The sequence below is a fragment of the Sciurus vulgaris genome, assembly GCF_902686455.1.
Source record: "Sciurus vulgaris genome assembly, chromosome: 12".
NCBI lineage: Eukaryota > Metazoa > Chordata > Mammalia > Rodentia > Sciuridae > Sciurus > Sciurus vulgaris.
The window spans coordinates 56,423,202-56,446,408 of record NC_136473.1 but is presented as its reverse complement, the minus strand read 5'-3'; the positions used below and the strand labels follow the sequence as shown (position 1 = coordinate 56,446,408).

The 23,207-nt window shown below is 35.5% G+C and overlaps 1 protein-coding gene across 2 annotated transcripts in view; it reads left to right on the top strand.

Annotated features, from left to right (window-relative positions):
- SMYD3 (SET and MYND domain containing 3) overlaps positions 1-23,207 on the top strand; it is a 751,918-nt gene that overhangs the window by 159,937 nt on the left and 568,774 nt on the right. The window contains exon 1 of one of the 2 annotated variants that reach the window (XM_079106634.1): positions 21,847-21,869. The exons of the other annotated variant lie outside the window; for it this stretch is intronic. The gene's annotated coding sequence lies outside the window, so the exon portion shown is untranslated. Of the gene's footprint in view, positions 1-21,846; positions 21,870-23,207 lie in introns of those variants that run through there. 2 annotated transcript variants of the gene reach the window in all.

Below are 23,207 nucleotides of genomic sequence, written 5' to 3'. Positions count from 1 at the left end.
AGAAAACAGTATGTATTGGGTTTATAACTAAATTTTATAGAGAAGAGGTAAAGCCTCTTGATATTTTGACCATCTATATTTTAGGCATTCACTGGGGTTTTAGAACATAGCCTTTGAGGATAAGGGGGTGAAGCTACTATAATATCACCTTTTATCATCTTTACTAAAACCAGAGACACTTTAAATTTGAAGCTTCATATGGGTGAAATAAATTAGATCTTTAAAAAGTAAATTTATGTAAAATGATGACTATCAATTTTTAATTTTAATTTAAGTATTTAGATTGATTATAATCCTCTACTTCTTTTGATTAATTTATTTTTGCTCATTTTGATGTAATGTAATATTGTATATGTTCATATGTGTGAGTGTGAGTATATTCTAACCTAAATTTTATAGAGCAGGGATGAAGCATCCTGATATTTTGACCACGTTTCATAAAATAGCATCATGATAGTTTTTATTTTATGTCATATGTACTATGTTGAAATTTGTTGCCTATATATTGTGGACAATATATTTTTAAACCAAAGATGCTTCATATCCATAGTAACTGCCTGTAATTCCATTTCAGATATGGCTGTTGATCAACCAGTCTGAGTTCACTGGTCTTCCTGATGGTATAAGAACATTTTCAAATCTTCTGTTTCAACTTCATTACAGCTTGTGTATGATACTTTACATAGAAGTATTGATAATTTTTCTCTTTCCCACTCTGTCACCCATGTTTTTAATCACTTCAGTTCCATTCTGTGTTTGTTTTATCATCTACAGTTGATAAAATAATGGAGTATTTAATTATCTCCCATTTTGCATCCATACACACTTTGGGTTCACTAATTCTTCTAAATGTTTTCATCTCTAACACAACAGTAAGAGATCTTACTGCACTGGAGAGCATTTCCAGGGACTCCCTAAAGTACAGTCTGTTTTCTGACTATTCTTCATTTATGTCATAAGTGAATCCTCCTTTTCTAGTGACTGTGGAGACAGAAGGTAGAGAGTGTTGTGAGGGAAGGCTGACCACCATTGCCAGGAGAGGAAGAGAGGCCCAAGTGAGGTGTGGTTAGAATCTGTTGAGGTGGGATTCAGCCATTATGTAGCAGTTCTGTTGCTGTCCTTGTGAAGGCGGCAAAAGCCTGTTTTACCTGAGGAGGAATATGGTTTTCTTGGCTTTTGTACATTCTCTCCTGACATTAGAATAGAGCTGAACTAGTTAGAGGAATCTACCTAATAATGTTGTCTCTTGTGTTGTTTTTTTGTAGAGGAGATGTAATTCACAGCCCTACAATTTACCAATTTAAAGCCTGCAATTCATAGACTGAGGACGTAGCTCAGTGATAGAGCACTTGTCTAGCATGAACAAGGCTCTGGATTTCATTTCTACCATGTCAAAAAAGCACAACCAAAACAAAAAGTACAATTCAGTAGTTTTTAATGTATTCAGAGACTTGAGAAACCATCATTGCAACCATTTTTTCTTTTTTTTTCTTTTTTGCGGGTTGGGGAATGTTAAGGGGAGGAGTACTATGGATTGAACCCAGAGGCACTTTACCACTGAGCCATATCCCCAGCTCCCCTTCCCCTTTTATTTTGAGAAATAGTCTCACTAAATTGCTTAGGGCCTTTCTAAGTTGCAGGGGCTGACTTCATTGCTCAGCCTCCCAAATTGCTAGGATTATAGGTGTGCACCACCACACCCAGCCATTGTGACCATTTTGAGAACATTTTTACCATTCCCCAAAGAAATTCTGAATATATTGTAAACACTTTACATTTTCCCCCAAATCTCCTGCCCTCTGACCCTGGAACTCACTCATAGATTTGTGTATTATGAACATTTAATTTTAATGGAATTATATAATATGTGATCTTTTGTGATTGCCTTTCACTTTTCACTTAGCATGAAACTTTCAATGTTCATCTATTTTGTAGTATGTATCAATATTTCATTCCTTTTATGGCTGAGTGATCATCCATGACTATATCACATCACCCTCTCCTGGCTGCCTGTTTCTCATGCCCTAATTGCTTCAAGGTCTAGAAATAAATTGCCCGCTCCTTGGAAGCACTTGCCACTCTATTTCTCATCACTGCACCTCCAGGTATTCTTTAACGTTCCTGACTCTCTCTTCCATCTTCACTACTCCTGGCAGCATTCTTAGTGAATTGAACATCCACCTCCCACATGGCCTGTCTTTTCTCCACTTCTAATTATCTTTACCTTTACCTCACCTTTGCTCCCCTTCCCCAGGGGCATACCCTAGAACTTGTGACTGCCAATAACTATCACTTCTGACATCTCAGTATCGAACTTACTCTTGTCCAACCACTACTGGGTCACAGGTGTCTAGACTAGTACCTGATGGCACATCACAGGTGTCTGGTGAGCATCATTGCTGTTCTGCTACTGCTATAGCATCAGTACTTTTTGTTTTTGTTTTTTTGTTTTTTGTTTTGGTGCTTTTGAGCAAAACCAGAGCTTGTGCATCCTAGGCAGGCCCTCCACCACTGAGGTACATCTCCAGCCCTTCAACAATCCTTGGAAATAAGAATTATATTTTATTGGTCCCTATATCCCCTGAACCTGCCATGGTCCATGGTGCAAAAAGATCCTAATGATACTAATGGACCCAGTAAAAAAAGAGCAACAATAGGAAGGATGTGACAGTCACAAGAATATCTTTAAAACACATTTGAAATTTGCCATTTAAAATAACATAATTTCAAAAAAACATTTAAGTAATGACATTTAAAAAATTGTTTTCTTTCTCATTTTCTCTGGCAAAATAGATGTTTTAATTTATTGCTTTTAGGATTCTTTTGTTTAGTCAAGGTTGGTCAGTTACAAATTTCCATCTTCTGAGGATTATTATAAATGAACTATAAGCTGGGAGATTGCTTTTCAGTGAAATGAGCTAGTTTACCTGAAAAGTTAATTATTTTTTCCTTTCTTTGTGGAAATGCTTTTCATACTGATCTGATGGGTAGAGGAGAGCAGAAAGTTGATGCTTTAAGATTTTCTCAATCTTCTCTGTAGAAGAATAAAAATAATTAATGCCACTATATTATTTCTGGATCTTTTTTTGAGACAAGAGAAAAAAGTGTAAAATTTTTTCTAATTAGGTGGGGATATTGATTTTGTGAAAAATTTGCACAACTCATCAGGCATGTTGGCACATGCTTGTAATTGCAGCGACTCAGGAGGTAGGAGGATCCCAAGTTGTCAAACTCAGCAACTCAGTGAGACCGTATCTTAAAATAAAAAATAAAAATGACTGGAGATGTAGCTCAGTGGTAGAGTGCTCCTGTGTTTAACCCCCAGTAACCTACCCTCCCAGAGGGAAAAAAGAAAAAAAGGATAAACCAAAACTTGTACAACTCAAGGTGATCAATAAATTTCCTTCAAACACTAGTTTCATTGTTATTTTTTTCAGATTAAGAAATAATTAATAATAAGTTATATATCCATTACTATTTTAGTAAATAACTTCCACTTACTTTATTATTATACTTTGATTTGGTAATTTTTCATATTTTTTTAAATTGTAAACAAATGGGGTACAACTTGTTTCTCTGGTTGTACATGAAGTAGAGGTGTACCATTTGTGTAATCATACATTTACATAGGGTAATGGTGTTTGATTCAGTTATTTTTCCTTCCCCCCACCCCTCCCACCCCTCTTTTCCTTCTATAAAGTCCCTCCTTCCTCCATTCTCGCCTCCCTCCCATCCCCCCATTATGTATCATCATCTGCTTATCAGCGAGATCATTCGTCCCTTGGTTTTTTGGTATTGGCTTATCTCAGCATGATATTCTCCAGTTTCATCCATTTGCCTGCAAATGCCATAATTTTATTATTCTTTATAGTCGAGTAATATTCCATTGTATATATATATACCACAGTTTCTTTATCCATTCGTCAATTGAAGGGCATCTAGGTTGGGTCCACAATCTGGCTATTGTGAATTGAGCAGCTATGAACATTGATGTGACTGCATCACTGTAGTATGCTGATTTTAAGTCCTTTGGGTATAGGCCAAGGAGTGGGAAAGCTGGGTCAAATGGTGGGTCCATTCCAAGTTTTCTAAGGAATCTCCACACTGCTTTCCAGAGTGGCTGCACCAATTTGCAACCCCACCAACAATGTATGAGTGTACCTTCTCTCTTCACATTGCTGATAGTTTCCTTTGCTGAGAGAAAGTTTTTTAGTTTGAATCTATCCCAATTATCGATTCTTGCTTTTATTTCTTGTGCTTTGGGAGTCATGTTAAGGAAATCTGATCCTAAGCCGGCATGAAGATTTGGACCTACTTTTTCTTCTATAAGGTGCAGGGTCTCTGGTCTGATTCCAAGGTCCTTGATCCATTTTGAGTTGAGTTTTGTGCAGGGTGAGAAATAGGGGTTTAGTTTATTCTGCTGCATATGGATTTCCAGTTTTCCCAGCATCATTTGTTGAAGAGGCTATCTTTTCTCCATTGCATATTTTTGGCCCCTTTGTCTAGTATGAGAAAATTGTATTTATTTGGGTACTTGTGACCATGCCCTCTATTCTGTACCATTGATCTCCCTGTCTATTTTGGTACCAATACCATGCCGTTTTTGTTACTATTGCTTTGTAGTATCGTTGAAGTTCTGTTACTGCGATACCCCCTGCTTCACTCTTCCTGCTAAGGATTGCTTTAGCTATTCTGGGTTTCTTATTCTTCCAGATGAATTTCATGATTGCTTGCTCTATTTCTGTAAGGCACATCACTGGGATTTTAATTGGGATTACATTGAATCTGTATAGCATTTTTGGTAGTATGGTCATTTTGACAGTATTAGTTCTGCCTATCCAAGAACATGGGAGATCTTTCCATCTTCTAAGGTCTTCCTCAATTTCTTTCTTCAGTGTTTTATAGTTTTCATTGTAGAGATCTTTTACCTCTTTGGTTAGACTGATTCCGAAGTATTTTATTTGTTTTGAGATCTTTCCATCTTCTAAGGTTTTCTTTAATTTCTTTCTTATTAAGGTATATGAAGGGCTTAGGTATATGAAGGGCAGACAATAACCAGGAAAATATTCCAAATGTTATAAATAGTATAAAGTTTTGAATTTCTAGAATTTCAATATATTTCTATCCAGTACAGAGATAATTCAAATAATATCTAGAAACTTTTTTTGAGAGTTTGTCCTAAAAAAAACTTAATAAAAAAATAATAAAGATGAGAGTAATATTTCTGTGAACCAAGAATGATTATTTAATTCTCATTACAATAATGTAATCTTACAGAGTTCAGATTGGGTATCCGTTATTCCAAATCCTTAAGGTGAGAAGTGTTTCAGATTTCAGAGTTTTTCTGTTTTTGCAATATTTGCACAGATTTTTACCAGTTGAGCATCCCTAATCTGAAAATACAAAATCTGAACCGTTTTGAGCATCTTACTGGCTCTCAAAAAGCTTCAGATTTTGGAGCGTGTCAGAATTTGGATTTTTGAATGAGGGATGCTTGAGTATACTGTTATTTATTCTTGTTTTAGTTCAGTGGTTTAGAGAATTTAAATTGCTTAGTATCTCACAGCTACTAAGTGGCAAACAAAAAAATCAATTCCAGGCCATTTGGCTCTACTTATCAATGTTTTAACTACTTTAGTATATTCTCTTAGACTGACTAGTTGAGGAATGAATACAGATATGGTCTGAGAGAAATTAATTTACAAAGCATTCCCTCAACAAGGGATTCAATTCGGTGAGAAAACTCAGTAGATAAAGGACAGATGATAATAACAGGTACTGCACACAAGAGAAATCATAAATGTTGAATGAACATGAAAAGATACTCCAACTCTGGCTACCTCTTGGGAATGCCCAATGAAAGCAAAGTGAGATAAGACATGGGTTTAAGGCAGCCCTCATTATACTGCTGTGGAGTGTAAATTCCTAAAACCACTTTGGAGAACCATTTGTCAGTATATAAAATTGTTCGACTGTGCCTCTCTACAACATAGTGATTCTACTTCTAGGGATACATACTCCAAAGTACTGGAGTCAGAGTAGGGCCTGGGGACCTCTGGGGATCCCTGAGGTCTTCTCAGGGATCTTGTGAGAACTGTTTTCATAATAATAGTTTAGTATTCTTTGTCCTTTTTCACTCTCATTCTCTCATGAGTGTATAGTAGAGTTTTCTCAGAAGCTACATTGCAACAGATTCAATGCAGAATCATCAACGAGAATTCATCTGTCTTATATTAATTCAGGCCTTAAAGAGATATGCAAAAGTATAAAGCAGTGCCTCTGAATGCACTAACTTATTTTTGTTTTGGAAAATGCAGTTATCATTCATAAAAATATTTATGCCAACATGTGGTGGGTTCATTATTTTAAATGAATTAAGTATTTTTGAAGTTTCTTAATTTATTCTCTAATACATAAATGTCAGTGAATACAATCCCCAGCCTGGGATCCTTCAGTAATTTTTAAGTCTGAACTGAGACTAAAACATTTTGGAAAACCATTTATTTTGTGTACAATGCAAGTATGTGTCATCGTAGTATTGTTCATAATAACAAAAATAGTAATCTAAGGTCTATCAATATGGTCATGGGATCAGTTCCATCAATATGGAATGATAAGTTGTGATTTAACATAAAAATTTATTTTAAAATTAAAATAAATGCGTGTGTATATATTTGTATCTGAATCAGGCAATATGTTTGTCAGACTATACCACGTGTCAAATGGATTTTTTTTTTACAGTGTTAGCTTATTTATGTTTTAAAATACATAATAAAATTAAGTGCAAACTTTATTTAGGATTACATTTTAGTCATTTCCTATTATTGCAAATCTGTTAACCTTAAAGGGAAGAAATAAAAGTGGAGAATAACATATGACTAGAACATACAATAAGCAGTGTACATATGACTGGGCATTCTAGAATAGAACATCTGTGTTATTTTAGTAGCACATACAGTTTGGTGAAATGGAAGGAGCATCATTTAGTTACATCTTTATATGTCTACTACCACTGTAGTGACTTAAGTAAATAGTTAACTTATTTTTCTTGTCCAAAAATTGGAGACTGGCAATTTGAGGTGACAGTCTTTCTATCTGGTGACATTCATTCTTATGCTGTCTGTGCTGAGAAAGCGGAAATAGATCAAAAGCCTCTTTCTAGATATACAGTTGAATCTTGTTATTCCCAGTAGTTACGTTTTGTAATGTCACCTCAAAAACTGAATTAGCCAATACTGAATCATTGTTCCTAGGAGATATACTGGGTTAAGTTCTTGTGAATCTCTTCTCAGAACCCATTTGTGAACTGATCAATACATAACCACATTTTATGAGTGTTTCTGTGTAAAGACACCTTTTATTGTTGACTCGTTAACACTGAATTCATGGCAGGGAGCACTCTAACTCGTGCAGCTTTTCTAATCCCTGTATTTCCTCTCAAAGGCACATCACAGCCTTTTTGTGCTTTGGAACCCTAGACACCATGACACTTTGCTTAGGGGCTATTTTAGGCAGCAAGATTCCCAACAAAAGTGAGAAAAATGTGGCACTCAGAGGACTGTGGAAAGGACTTTTACAGTATGAAATCTGAGACAAGCAGGTGGTATTCCTTGTTTGACCTCAGATGGGAATGTTTGCATCAGGTGATTCAAATTTTTTGCCTTTCTATGCATGCCCAAGACTGACTGCAAAGGTGCTGACTACTTTGGGGTTATAAACAAAATTATTGATTTGGGGGTTACAAATGAAATTGAATAAATAGGTCAGCTAGTCTGCTCTCTACTACTGAAATGAAATACCTGAGATAGTTAACTTGTGAAGAGAAAAGGTTTATTTTGGCTCATAGGAGGTTCCTGTCCACAATTGATTGGTTCTGTTATTTTGGGCAAAGTGTGTGGTGGTGCAAAACTGTTCACATCATCAGCCAGGAAGTAAAGAAGTCAAATCAGAGACAGGGATTCCACAATGCCCTTTAAGAGCATGCCCCCAGTGACCCAAAGCCCTCCTGTTGGATCTCACCTTTCCAAGATTCTACTGCCTCCAATAGCACCACATTCAGGACCAAACCTTTTAACATATGGACTTTTGCGGGAGCATTCAAGATCCAAACTGTATTTACAAATATGGAGTCTGTGAATAAGAGAAATAATAATATGTACTTTGTGAGTCATCAACCAGAACTGGTACAGTTTGCATGTTTCTGCATCAGCCAATAGCTGTGTTGTAATGAGGTTTTTTTTTTCTTTTGTTTAAGTCAGTTATGATTTATTCCCCTAATTCTGGCACCCTACTGTTCCTGAAATGGAGAGCTTTGTTTCAACAACCTACAGTTCTCTTACTGAGGAAGAGTTGGGTGTTGTTGGGTAAACAGTGGACACTTCCCTGCCACATGCCTAATCAAGTGCTTGGGCATTTGGAAGGGGTCTGGTACGTTTTTGTTAAAAGAATAAATCAGTAAATGAATGGTGGGTCATTTTATAGAATAGCCTTTGATTTGTATTATCACTTGTTAAAGAGGTCTCCATCTGTGTCTAAGTTTTTATTTTTATTTATTTATTTACTTATTTGGTACTGGAGATTGAACCTAGGATCTCACATATGCTAAACTCAGCTCTACCAGTAAGCCACACCCCAGCCCTGTCTATAAATTTTTTAAAAGAAGCATTAGACGAAGTAGAAACTTCTGTTCAGAAAGAATCTAAATAACCCAAATTTTGTTAGACAAAAATTTTCTTCCTTTTAATATCTGTTCCTTTTCTGAAATGGTTTATTGTCATATTGTGGAGGACATTAAATTCAGAAATATTAATCATTTGTATATCATATAATGATGCTCATTTCATTATTTTAAGATGTTGGCTTCTCATGTTATCAAAAACTAAGAAATGAAAAAAAAACTAAGAAATGCTTTATTTTATAAAAACCATTTTGCATCAAATGTCATTTAGAGATAAATTAGATTAATATAGTATATTTTAATATAAGTTAAACTTATATTTAGTTGTCAGTGGATCTTTTAATTAATTAATTAATGCTGAGGATCAAACCCAAGGGCCTCACACATGCCAGGCATGCACTCTACCACTGAGCCACAACTCCAGCCCTTAATTTAAGTTTTGATTAAACAGAGTATATATTTATATTTGCCGTCTCAGATATTGAAACATATTGAAATTAAAGTTGATTTCCTATTTGTCGCTTTCTGTTTGTGACCCCAAACAATTTAAGATTGTTGAATAACACATATTTACTTTTCTATAATTTTTATGTTCATTTGATTATAGAAATTAAATGATCTTGTTATAAAAAATGGAAAATGTTTGAAAAAAGAGGTGAAATTACTGTAATTCATATACTCGAAAAAATTAAATTATTTCTTTAAAGTATTTTTCCATAGTTTGAAAAAACACTTTTATAAAGTATGTGTAATGTGAAAAAATAGTTTCAATATTTTAGGTAGCTTTTATTTGTATATTTAATATTAGAATAAATTTAGGGACTGGGAAATATATTTATTGCCTGAAGTTACAGAGCAATAAATGAAACAGCCAGGGTTCAAGTACAGTTCTCCTAGAATGTTTTTTTTTTTTGCAGTTGACGTTCTGTGTTCCATACTTCAGAACATGTTAAGCCTGAGCCCAAATCTTAGGGAAATTGAAAACATATATTTTTAACTTTTTGATGCACTTTCATATTTTCTTCTTTGTAGGTTTTAAAAAATGTTCAATCCTGCTATCTCACCTTTCTGTACCTCCTCTAAACAAAATTTCTATTTCTAAAAACTCACCTACATGGAAAAAAGCAATATGATAATCTGATTAAAGTAATTCATTCTAAGTTGCAAATGACTTGTAATCATAGCCTTTTGGAAGGATGTCTACATTTCATAACAAGATATTCTCAAACTCAGATAGGTGTTAAGTAGAATGTGTGAGGATGATATTTGGGGGCTTCCTCTGTTGACCATGTTACATGCTCACTACAGAATGACAGAACAGGCCTCAACACCCCCCCCCCCATTTGCCCCTGCTAACTCTCTTTTAACATATATTAGCAGATGATGGATCTTTTTATAAGAATCAATAAGAATTAATTATAACATATTGGCAGGTGTATGTTTAATTCCATGTGTCTTAAGCACCCCCCACCCCCCATTTTTCTTCCTATTTTCTGTTTTTTCTATTCCCCATCCCCCAGGGCTAAGACTCAAACCCAGGTCTTCAAGTATGCTAAACAAGTATTCTACCACTGACCTTTACCCTAGACCTTCCTCCTCTTTTTAAGATTTCTTTTTTTGGGAACTAACTCAGCATGGTAGTCTTTTGTTAAGTGTCATTTTATGCTCCAAAAGAGTGAGTGAAAAGATACCCATAGACTAAAGGTGAAAGGATGGGGAAAAACATACCATGCACATGGACTCAGCAAAAAAGCTGGAGTATCCATCCTCATTTCCGATAATGTGGACTTCAAGCCAAAGTTAGTCAGAAGGAATAAAGAAGGTCATTTCATACTGCTCAAGGGAAGCATAAATCAGCAAGATATAACAATCATAAACATCTATGCCCCAAACAGTGGCTCATCCATGTATGTCAAACAAATCCTTCTCAATTTCAGAAACCAAATAGACCATAACACAATAATACTAGGTGATTTTAACACGCCTCTCTCACCACTGGACAGATCTTCCAGACAAAAATTGAACAAAGAAACCATAGATCTCAATAACACAATCAATAATTTAGACTTAACGGACATTTATAGAATATACCATCCAACCAAGAGCGAATACACTTTCTTCTCAGCAGCACATAGATCCTTCTCGAAAATAGACCATATATTATGCCACAAAGCTAATGTTAGCAAATACAAGAAGATAGAGACACTAGCATGTATTCTATCAGATCATAATGGATTGAAGTTAGAAATAAATGAAAGAGTAAAACACAGAAACTATTCCAACATCTGGAGATTAAACAATATGCTATTATATGATGAATGGATAACAGAAGATATTAGGAAGGAAATTAAAAAAATTCTTAGAGGTAAATGAGAACAAAGAAACATCATATCAAAATCTCTGGGACACTATGAAAGCAGTACTTAGAGGGAAATTTATTTCATGGAGCGCATTTAATAAAAGAAGTAAAACTCAACAAATAAACAACCTAACACTACAGCTCAAAGCCCTAGAAAAAGAAGAACAGAACAGCACCAAAAGTAGTAGAAGACAGGAAATAGTTAAACTCAGAGCTGAAATCAATGAAACTGAAACAAAAGAAACAATACAAAAAATTGACAAAATAAATAGTTGGTTCTTCGAAAAAATAAACAAAATTGATAAACCTTTAGCCACACTAACAAAGAAAAGACGAGAGAAAACCCAAATCACTAAAATTCGGAATGAACAAGGAAATATCACAACAGACAGGATTGAAATACAAAACATAATTAGAAGCTATTTTGAAAATCTATACTCCAACAAAATAGAAAATTTTGAAGGCATCAACAGGTTTCTAGAGACATATGAATTGCCTAAACTGAACGAGGAGGACATAAACAATTTAAATAGACCAATTTCAAGTACTGAAATAGAAGACGTCATCAAAAGCCTACCAACAAAGAAAAGTCCGGGACCAGATGGGTTCTCAGCCGAGTTCTACAAAACCTTTAAAGAAGAGCTCATTCCAATACTTCTCAAAGTATTCCATAAAATAGAAGAGGAGGGAACCCTCCCAAACTCATTCTATGAAGCCAATATCACACTGATACCTAAACCAGACAGAGACTCATCAAGGAAAGAAAATTTCAGACCAATATCCTTAATGAACATCGATGCAAAAATTCTCAACAAAATTTTAGCAAATCGCATACAAAAACATATTAAAAAGATAGTGCACCATGATCAAGTGGGTTTCATCCCAGGGATGCAAGGTTGGTTCAACATCAGGAAATCAATAAACGTAATTCACCACATTAATAGACTTAAAGTCAAGAATCACATGATTATTTCAATAGATGCAGAAAAAGCATTTGATAAAATACAGCACCCCTTCATGCTCAAAACACTAGAAAAAATAGGGATAGTGGGAACATTCCTTAACATTGTAAAGGCCATTTATGCTAAGCCCACGGCTAATATCATTCTAAATGGTGAAAAACTGAAAGCATTCCCCCTAAAAACTGGAACGAGGCAGGGATGCCCTCTTTTACCACTTCTATTCAACATCGTTCTTGAGACTCTGGCCAGAGCAATTAGACAAACCAAAGAGATTAAAGGGATACGAATTGGGAAAGAAGAACTCAAACTATCCCTGTTCGCTGATGACATGATTATATATTTAGAGGAACCTGGAAATTCCACCAGAAAACTCTTAGAACTCATAAGTGAATTCAGTAAAGTAGCAGGTTACAAGATCAATGCCCATAAATCCAACGCATTTTTATACATAAGTGATGAATCTTCAGAAAGAGAAATTAGGAAAACTACCCCATTCACAATAGCCTCGAAAAAAATAAAATACTTGGGAATCAATCTCACAAAAGAGGTGAAAGACCTCTACAATGAGAACTATACAACATTAAAGAAAGAAATTAAAGAACACCTTAGAAGATGGAAAGATCTTCCATGTTCTTGGATAGGAAGAATTAATATTGTCAAAATGGCCATACTACCTAAAGTGCTATACAAATTCAATGCAATTCCAATTAAAATCCCAATGACGTACCTTACAGAAATAGAGCAAGCAATTATGAAATTCATCTGGAAGAATAAGAAACCCAGAATAGCTAAAGCAATCCTTAGCAGGAAGAGTGAAACAGGGGGTATTGCAATACCAGATCTTCAACTCTACTACAAAGCAATAGTAACAAAAACGGCATGGTATTGGTACCAAAATAGAAAGGTAGATCAATGGTATAGAATAGAGGACACGGACACAAACCCAAATAAATCCAATTTTCTCATACTAGACAAAGGTGCCAAAAATATTCAATGGAGAAAAGATAGCCTCTTCAACAAATGGTGCTGGGAGAATTGGAAATCCATATGCAACAGAATGAAACTAAACCCATATCTCTCACCATGCACGAAACTAAACTCAAAATGGATTAAGGACCTCGGAATCAGACCAGAGACCCTGCAGATTATAGAAGAAAAAGTAGGTCCAAATCTTCACCTTGTTGGTCTAGGATCAGACTTCCTTAACAGGACTCCCATAGCACAAGAAATAAAAGCTAGAATCAACCACTGGGATAGATTCAAACTAAAAAGCTTTCTCTCAGCAAAGGAAACTATCAGCAATGTGAAGAAAGAGCCTACAGAATGGGAGAATATCTTTGCCAATCATACTTCAGATAGAGCACTAATCTCCAGAATCTATAAAGAACTCAAAAAACTTTACTCCAAGAATTCAAATAATCCAGTCGACAAATGGGCTAAGGAAATGAATACACACTTCACAGAAGAAGATCTACAAGCAATCAACAAACATATGGAAAAATGTTCAACATCTCTAGTAATAAGAGAAATGCAAATCAAAACCACCCTAAGATTCCATCTCACCCCAATTAGAATGGCGATTATCAAGAATACGAGCAACAACAGGTGTTGGCGAGGATGTGGGGAGAAAGGTACACTCATACATTGCTGGTGGGGCTGCAAATTAGTGCAGCCACTCTGGAAAGCAGTGTGGAGATTCCTTAGAAAACTTGGAATGGACCTTCCATTTGACCAAGCTATCCCACTCCTTGGCCTATACCCAAAGGACTTAAAATCAGCATACTACAGAGACACAGCCACATCAATGTTCATAGCTGCTCAATTCACAATAGCCAGACTGTGGAACCAACCTAGATGCCCTTCAATTGATGAGTGGATAAAGAAACTGTGGTATATATATACAATGGAATATTACTCAGCCATAAAGAATGATAAAATTATGCCATTTGCAGGCAAATGGATGAAATTGGAGAATATCATGCTAAGTGAGATAAGCCAATCTCAAAAAGCCAAAGGACGAATGATATCGCTAATAAGTGGAGGATGACACATAATGGGGGGGAGGGAAGGGTTAGTGTTAGGGTTAGAGTTAGGGTTAGGGAGGGGGGCAAGTATGGAGGAAGGAAGTACTGTATAGAGGGTAAAGAGGGGTGGGAGGGGTGGGGGGAAGGGAAAAAATAGCAGAATGAATCAAACAACATTACTCTATGTAAATTTATGATTACACAAATGGTATGCCTTTACGCCATGTACAAACAGAGAAACAACATGTATCCCATTTGTTTACAATAAAAAAAAAAAAAAAGAGTGAGTGAGTCATTTAAGATTTCATTAATGTTTGTTAATTCCAGGAGGACTTGAGGCAGCTCATAGTTAAAAGATAAAAAAGTGGGCTGGAGAAATAGTTCAGTGGTAGAGCACTTGCCTAGCATGCATGAAGCCCTGTGTTCTATCCCTGGCACTGCAAAAGAAAAAAAAAAATTAAAGCAACATACTTAACTGTGAAATAGAAGAGCAAATATTAAAAGCAGGCAGAATAGATGCTTCCAGACCTCTGAAATGAACAGATTACTTCAGTTAGAGAGTGAATTTGAAGGCTTGAGTATAATGATATATTGATCAAATGCTCTTCTGAATTTTACTTGTGGTACTTTTAACATTCATGCTCTGTGATATTTGTACTAGCAACACTTACACACTTACATGATGTTTTGAGTTCAGTCTTTGGGGAAGTCAAATTTATTTTCTTTTTCCTAATGTTTTAGTTATTTTCAATTTCAAGATTTACGGAAATGTATATGTTAAGATTATCAGTTGTGTTACTAGACTAGGCTGAAGAAGTTGCCTATTTAGAAACACAGGTAGTGTCACTCGAAAAAAATCCTTCTTACAATTTATTTTGGTCACAGATTTCTTTAGTCTGCTTTTGTGTGCTCTGCCTGAAAAACTCAAATGTACTTTAATACGTTATATTACCAGTTTTCAGATATTAGCTATCAAAGTGACCTACAACTTTGTACATTCTTATAGTGCAATATTGTTAATATACCAAGGAAAGTTTAGATCTATGCTTTTGTAAAAATGTTAATTTGCTCCTTAACTCGTTGTAGGTAGTACCTTGCATAAAGTAAACAGAATGTTAGGAGTTGAAATTATCTTGTAATGTTACTGAAAATTCAACAGTCTCCTGCGATTTTAATTTCCATAAATGGAACTGAAAAAACATTTTCACTGGGCATGATGACGCACGCCTGTAATCCCAATGGCTCAGGAGGCTGAGACTAGAGGATCACAAGTTCAAAGCCAGCCTCAACAAGGGCGAGGTGCTAAGCAACTCAGTGAGACCCAGTCTCTAAATAAAATACGAAAAAGGACTGGGGATGTGGCTCAGCGGTCGAGTGCCCCTGAGTTCATCCCCAGTACCCACCCCTCCAAAAAAAAAAAAAAAAACCAAAACATTTCACTGCTTCAAAGTTAGAGTTTCTTGAATCAGACCACTTTGCAGTCATTCTGATGGTATTAAAAATAATAATATTAGATACTTCAGTGAATGTAGATTTAGCAGTGAAACACAGGCTGCTAGTCAAAATTGGAAAGTGTAGCCAGGTGCTGTGGGTACATGTGGATTTCAAAAAGCCATACTAGGTATCATCTGTGTGAATGAATACAGATGACTAGATTTGTGGCATATGTAGATTTTGCTACCTTAGCAACCATGGAAGAGGCATACAAGAAACTTTTTTTTTTTCTGATATGGAATAGAAATAGACAAAATGATCTTGAGTACTTTGTGTACTCAGCAGCCTCAATCTCTCCTCTGTGCCACATGTTCTGCTTGGCACTGTGTTAGCAGCCACTTACAGATGATCATATAATCTGTGTGGCAGTTCGATGAATAGTCATGTATTCCTACTTCACAGTGGAGGAAACTGAGACTTAGTGATGTTATTGCACGGCTAGGTGGTGGGCATGGACTGCAGATTTTGAAAGCATTTCACTTCTCTTTCCCCTGCCACCCTCTGCTGTTTACTCTCTGTCCACTGGAAAGTGACTTTTCCTTCATCAGAATTTGGGTCCTCTGTCATCTATACTAAAAATACAGTTTTGGATTGTAGCTCATTCTGCAAGTGGTCATGTGTTGATCCATCCCCCTTGACTGTGATCACCAGGAAGCAGTGATGGTGTTGTTCTCTCTGCAGTCTTTCATCCAGCACCTTACACGATAGTTCCACAGTGGCCAGTCACTGAACACTTGTCAAATTAACAACTAGAGTTTGTGTTCATTAGTAACACAATCTCCGCAGGGACAGTAGCTTTACTTTAGGGAACTGAGGACACTGGAAAGGGAAATATCCAAATAGACCATCTGCCTGTCCTGACTAACTTGTCCCAAATATTTTGTTGTGCTTTTCCCTAAATGCTAATATGGATTTCAGTTGTTCATGTTTCTTTCAGGAAGGTATAATGCCTGTGAATGAATCATAGATTCTTTTCCCCTGAAACATCAACCATTGTTACAGTTTTGTGTTTTCTATTTTAAATGTTAGACATGTGAAATAAAATGATAAGAAATATAGAAAAATGAATCCAAATCAATTCTGTTTTACTGTTATGGTTCTGTATTATTTTGACTGCATCTGTTGCCTTCTATTGAAAACCATTTCATAGTTAGGTGGATGGTGGGTGTGAATATCTAATTTTGAAAAAGTTCTTTGGGCTCAAATCAATATAATTACTATCTGGAAACAAAAATGGAAGATCTCTTTGCTGTATTGCTTTGAATATTTATGCCAAAGGCAAATCTTCTAGTTAACCTCTTCCAGCATATTTTATTTGGTTAGAATAACAATAATCACACTACCCTGCTAGAATAACATGATTTTTTTTTTTTTTTTTTTTTTTTTTAGTACATGATTTTAATTGGGAAAATTTTATTTCTTTCAGAAATTTCTGTGGAGGAACAGCCAAATTCTTGGCTATATGACAGTATGACATTAACATTTCTAATGAATCAGGATTCTTATATTTCTAGGATATATACAAACAAAATAAAGAGATTATTTCTGTGGCCTGTTTTAAAAATAATATATAGACTTTACTTAGTTACTTTTGACCTTCTCCATTAAAAATGACACATTTTTCTCTTTGGAATTTATTCTTTTTTTGAGTATTTTTTTTAGTTGTCAATGGGTCTTTATTTTATTTACTTACTTATATGATCCAGGGCATCACATATGCCAGGGCATCACATATGCCAGGCAACTGCTCTACCACTGAGACACAACCCCAACCTGGATTTATTTTTAAAGAGTTTACCCATTATAGCATTCAGTATTCCTCATGTGCATTTTACCTCCCAAAAGCATCTTAGGTCTTAATTGTGTGAAAAATATTTTCAAAGGAATTCTATTCAGAGAACCTTGAAACTTGTTTTAAGGCATGTGGTATGAAATTAGACCTTTTCAAACCAACACTGTCTCTTTAGGAATTATAGGTGCAGGTTTTATTTAATATACCCTAGTCTTTTTTCTCAGTTCAGATTTCTTCTTGAAGATCCTATTGATCAACCACAAGTTAAATTCTGGTTCTTGAGATTTTTTTTTTTTTTTTTTTTTTTTTTTTTTTTTTTTTTTTTGGTACTGAGGATTGAACATAGGGGTACTTAATCACTGAGCCACATCCCTAGCCCTTTTTAATATTTTATTTAGAGACAGGGTCTCACTGAGTTGCTAAGTGCCTCACTAAGTTTCTGAGGCTGGCTTTGAACTCATGATCCTCCTGCCTCAGCCTCCCAAGCCTCTGGGATTACAGGCATGTGCCACCATGCCCAGCTGGTTCTTGAGATATTATAAAGTGTGTAAAAGATTGTTAGGCTTTCTGACTTTTTTGGGTTATATTTCATCTGAATGAGTGTGCCTCAGAGGGTAGGAGGTTGTAGTGCTGCCCTGAGGTATCACATCTTGTCCCTGGGCCCAGAGGGTCATGAAATATCCAGGTACCTCCTCTTGTGAATATTGCTGTTGAGGGACATTAAGTACTAGGCATACTGAGAAACTTCTAGAGGATAGTAGCTCTAAGAAAGCTTTAAGAAAGAGCCCTATGTAATAAGTATATTATATATGAATGTTTTATGAATGAATTTTTTTTGTCTGTAGGAAGTTTATTAAAGTGAGAATTTCTGCAGGTGCTAGGAATGGGAAAAATTGACAATCACTAAAATGTCTTTGTTTTCTATATCCTGGAACCTTCTCTTCCTCAATATGGGGGCCATATTGTTTTAGAACAGTGTTTCTAAAACAGTGGGATACCACCCCATCCTCTGACCCCCGCACATACCCAAGAAGGTTAGAGATGGTCTCCTAAATAGCACCTCTGTAGTTGAGATTTGGGGACCTATTGATTCTTTTTGATTTCTGAGACAATGGGTCCCTGGTACCTATATCTGGCTTCTTGTGTTGGTCAGTCTTTTTATAGCTATGGTGAAAATACCCAACAAGAACAACTTTGAGGAGGAAAAGTTTATTTTGCCTGAAATTGTTTAAGGTTTAGTCCACTGTGGGTCAACTCTGTTGTTCTGGGCTTAAGGTGAGGCAGAAGGTCATGGAAGAAGATTGAGCAGAGGAGCTCTGCTCTGTTCATCGCAGCTAGAAAGGGGTTGGGGTCTGGTAAGGGATGCTGGGTGGATGCACCCTTCCAGGGCATACCCCCAGTAACCCGCCTCTTCCAGCCATGCCCTTCCTGCTTACGGTTAACACCCTGTCATTCTCAGGGTGACATAATCAGGGTGACATAATTCTCAGGGTGTCATAATCAGGACCAACTGATTATGTTACAGCTCTCATAATCTAGTCATTTTACCTCTGAATATTCCTACATTTACACAGGAGCTTTTGGGGGACATCTCATATCCAAACCATAGCACTTCTTGATTTGTATACTGAAAGAACAATTAATTTTACTTTATTTTTTATTTCATTTCTACATTTCTGTAGCTTAGACTGTTAGAGAAACTAATTATGGCCCAGCTTATACTTGGAAGAGAGAACTTAATTTATCATGCTTCACTGTGTCTGAGACACTGAGAAATCAGAGAATTTTCTCTGATTTGGCACTCTGTTTTGGGGTAGTCAGAGTTTATATAAACAAGTGATAGGAATTCTTCTATGCTTTTTTTTTCCCCAAGAGAATGGTTTGTTAAAGATCCCATTTACTTTGGTAAAAAATGATTTTAATATCTTCTCTTAGTTGGAAGTAGAATTCTACCATTCATCTCTTAAGTGGAGGGGAAAAGGAGGTTAAAAAAAAATCACTTTTCTATGATGGATGCATTCTTACCATGTCTTTCTAGATTGCTTTTCATTGAGAAATTCCAGTTCTGGATGGACTCATGAGACAATCACTTTGCAAACAAGATGTTTCTGCAATCTGTGAGAATTGTACATTCATCACACTTTTCCACTCTTCTAGTATTGCCATACTTTGACTTATTATATGCACAACATTTGTCATCTTCAAATTTAGTTTGTATTTTTTGGTTGCACAAGAGAAGCAAAACCAAATAATTTTGGAATTGGAAGGAAACACCTGACTCTTATTTCCTTTGCAGTGCTGGAATTTCCTTCACATCATGTCTAGCAAATGTGCCTGTGAAGTTCCCCTTCAACATGTAAAGTTACTGGGAACTCCATGCTTTACAGAGCATATCATTTGATTTTTTTAACAGTTGTTCTTATGGAAAAAAATTTTTCAGTAAGATAAAATGTGCCTTTCCCCAACTTCCATTCAGTATTTCTTGTTTCAGCAGCAGGGACTACCTAAAATAAGCACTCTTTTTCCCAGAAGAGTGCTAATTATTTCTGGTTTTGATGTGACATTTTTTTGGTGCTGTTTTCAAGAAATGTGCTTTTCATTTGGAAATGACGTGCTGATTTTTTTTTTTTTTTTTTTTTTTTTTTAGAGAAAAGAATGCTTTCATAAAATGTCAGGCAGTTGTGTTTCTGCTACGTCCTTTCCCCTCTCACTATTTTCTTTGCAGGGACCCTTGCCAGGGTACTTAATCCTTGAGAAAAGCAGGAACTCTTCAAAAGGCTCAGTGGTTGGTCTTAATCAAGCACATTGGACTTTTTCTAAGATTCAGTTGACCTTCCTCCCCACCACCTCCTAAAACTTGTGACTTTGAATTTATTTTTTATGTTAAAAATCCCAAACGTTTAAATAATCTGTTAGGGAATTTCTCTCACACAGTAAATAGCAATTAAATTATTGAATTACTTTGCATCATTTATTGTTTAGTTAGCCAGTATTCTGTGTTAAGATGCATTCAGGTCTCTGGGTGGTAGAGATGGGAGGCAGGAGACCAGGCATTGATATTTGATTACTGTTCATCACCGATCTGTTTAGGTATTTTTATTCTGCCCATTATTTTTAGAACAGAGAAAAAATACTTTGCAGAGTTTGAGCTCTTTATTTCCAGGCACAGAAATAGCCTCTAAATAACTTAGAAAAGAAAAAGGGAAATGAGGGAAAATCTGAGAGGCTAGATCTGAGGAAGGCAGATTCCCGGGAACCCAGGTGATCTCAACCTTGGGTTTCAACATAAGGAATTTTCAGTTTTGGCCCCACACTCTATACTGGTTATCTTTTGGCAGTTTGGGGCCTCTTCTATTTATAGAACTGTAGGAAGCCCCAGTGGGTCTTAGTTTCCTCGGTGAAGATATTATGATTCAATTCAGATGTCTGAATCACAAGTGGGTTGTTCTTCTGTCTTTTTTTCTTTTGTTTGGCCCACTCATATTTTGGCTTTGTTGTAGATATTTTCCAGGGTGGAGAGTGGTGGTTGTGTTTTGCTGTCTTTGTTATTGTTCTTGCTTTGTTCTGTTAGTTGAGGAGAGTCAGGGAAATTAAAAATTGTATTACAACTGTCATGTCCCCAGAGTTCTCTCTTGTGGGTTTTAAAATCTCTGCTGTCTCTCTCTTTTTTTGGAGACATGGTCTCACTAAGTTGTGTAGGGCCTCAATAAGTTGCTGAGGCTGGCTTTGAACTTGCAATCCTCCTGCCTCAGTCTTCTGAGCCACTGGGATCACAGGCATGCACTACTACCCCTAGCTTTCTACTGACTCATGTATTCCCTTTTATTCTTAGTATGTATTTGTGAATTCTCTTTTTCTTATATAATCTTATAAGAATTATTGATGGTATTTGCCTTTCTGGTTTTGTTAATCCACTCAGTTGTATCCTGTGTTCCATTTTATTTAAAAAATATTTTCCTTATGGTTATAATTTCTTACCTTATGCTTTCCTTGATTTTCTATTATTTTAAAATTTAAGATATTGATGTGCAGGCATAGCATTAATTTTCAGTTTTCTTCTTTTTAAACATATAAGTTATAAATATTCTAGTAGGTACTACTTTAACTTTACCTATCAAGTTTGAGTATTTTTCTGTTATTTAGTCCTAGTATATTTTCTAATCTCTGTTGTAATTCTTCTTTGGTCCTTGAGGAATATGAAAGAATGCATTTAAATTTCTATGCATGTGAGATTTTACTGGGTTTCTTTTTGTTACAGGTTTCTAATTTAATTCCTTATGGTTGGAGAAAATGATCCATATTATTCATTCTCTGGGATTTTTGAGATTTGCTTTGTGTCCTAGTATGCATGAGCACTTTTAATAAATGGCTAATGGGTACCATTTATAGTATGGGTGCTTTTCATAGTAATAGCTAACTCCTACACGTTACTTAATGTATCCCAGGCACTATTTTAAGGTCATTACATGAATTAAATTATTGCATATTAATCATTTTTTTTTCTTTTTAGATCTGTCACTTGTGTTTTATGAATTTTGAAACTGGGTACATTTGTTACTAGGTATGTTAACACTTGGTAACTAGACAGTCTGTCATTGCATTTTGTCCTTTATCTCTAATAATGGGTTTGAGCTTAAAGTCTCCTTTTTTCTGATATTGATATAGTGACACAGCCTTTTTTCTAGTTAATCTTTGCCTGGCGTATCCTTTTTATCCTGTATTGTATGTCCTTTTGCTTGAAGTGTGTCTCATAAAGAACTTGTGGAGCTGAATTTTTTTCCAGTTTTATTTAGGAGTGGTTATATAACATGGTATTTAAAAGCAAAACATCAGGACAAGATAGGTTGGATTTGATTTGTTATCTGGGGTGTTGATATCTGGTAGATAAAGTTTAATAATTGCAGGGTGGGAGGCATTTTTTACTTTATTTAGACTTTTATTCTCCCATGTTTTATGTCCTCATCTTCACTTCTCTTCTGGTGTGTCCAGGTTCTGATTTTCTATCCTGTTCCTTTCAGAATCACCTGCCACATTCACTCTGTGGCATTTTTCCTGAGTCAATTTGAACTGTAATGTCTACTTTTTATCTTTGAAAGTGTATTGAAGTATCTCTAAAGTGGGCATAGTAATGCAAAACTTATATGACTATTTCAGTTGTAGCATGGATTACAACATCTAAAGAACATTAACCCAGTACTTGAACATCAGTATAGGCTTAGAAGGAGACATTCTGCTTTATTATTTATATATTACACTTTGACTTCTGGTATTCTTGGCCAATGTGAAACCATTCACTGTCTTGTTGCTATTGATGCTATCAGCAGATTTATTGTTTTTATTTTATAATTCAACTTTAAAATTTTTCTGCTTTTTTGTTAATTAGGTGATTTGGGGGAGATAACTTTGAAGTATCTCAAATCAGCATGTCTAAAGTAGTAATAAAATTTAATGGAATTTAAAAATCATTTCCCAGAGGGAGCATATTCATAAATAAATTATATGAAAAACGAAGACATAAAATTTTTGCATTTTATGGGTATAGAGTACATACAAGTTGAGCTTCCCTGATCTGAAATCCAAAAATCCAAGTGCTTTAAAATCTGAAACTTCTCATGTAGACATGATGGCACATGTGGAAAATCTCAAACCTGACTTCATGTGACAGGTTGTAAATTATAAGTACACTAAAAATGTTGTATAAAATTACCTTAAGCTTTTTATAAGGTGTATATGAAGCATAAATGAATTTTATGTTTATTCTTGGGTCCCCCAGGGTATCTCATTATGTATATACAAATATAATAAAGTAAAAAAAAAACTCCAAATCCAAAACAGTCCTGGTCCCAAGCATTCCAGATAAGGGATAATCGACCTGTATTTCCAAGTAATAGATGTACTG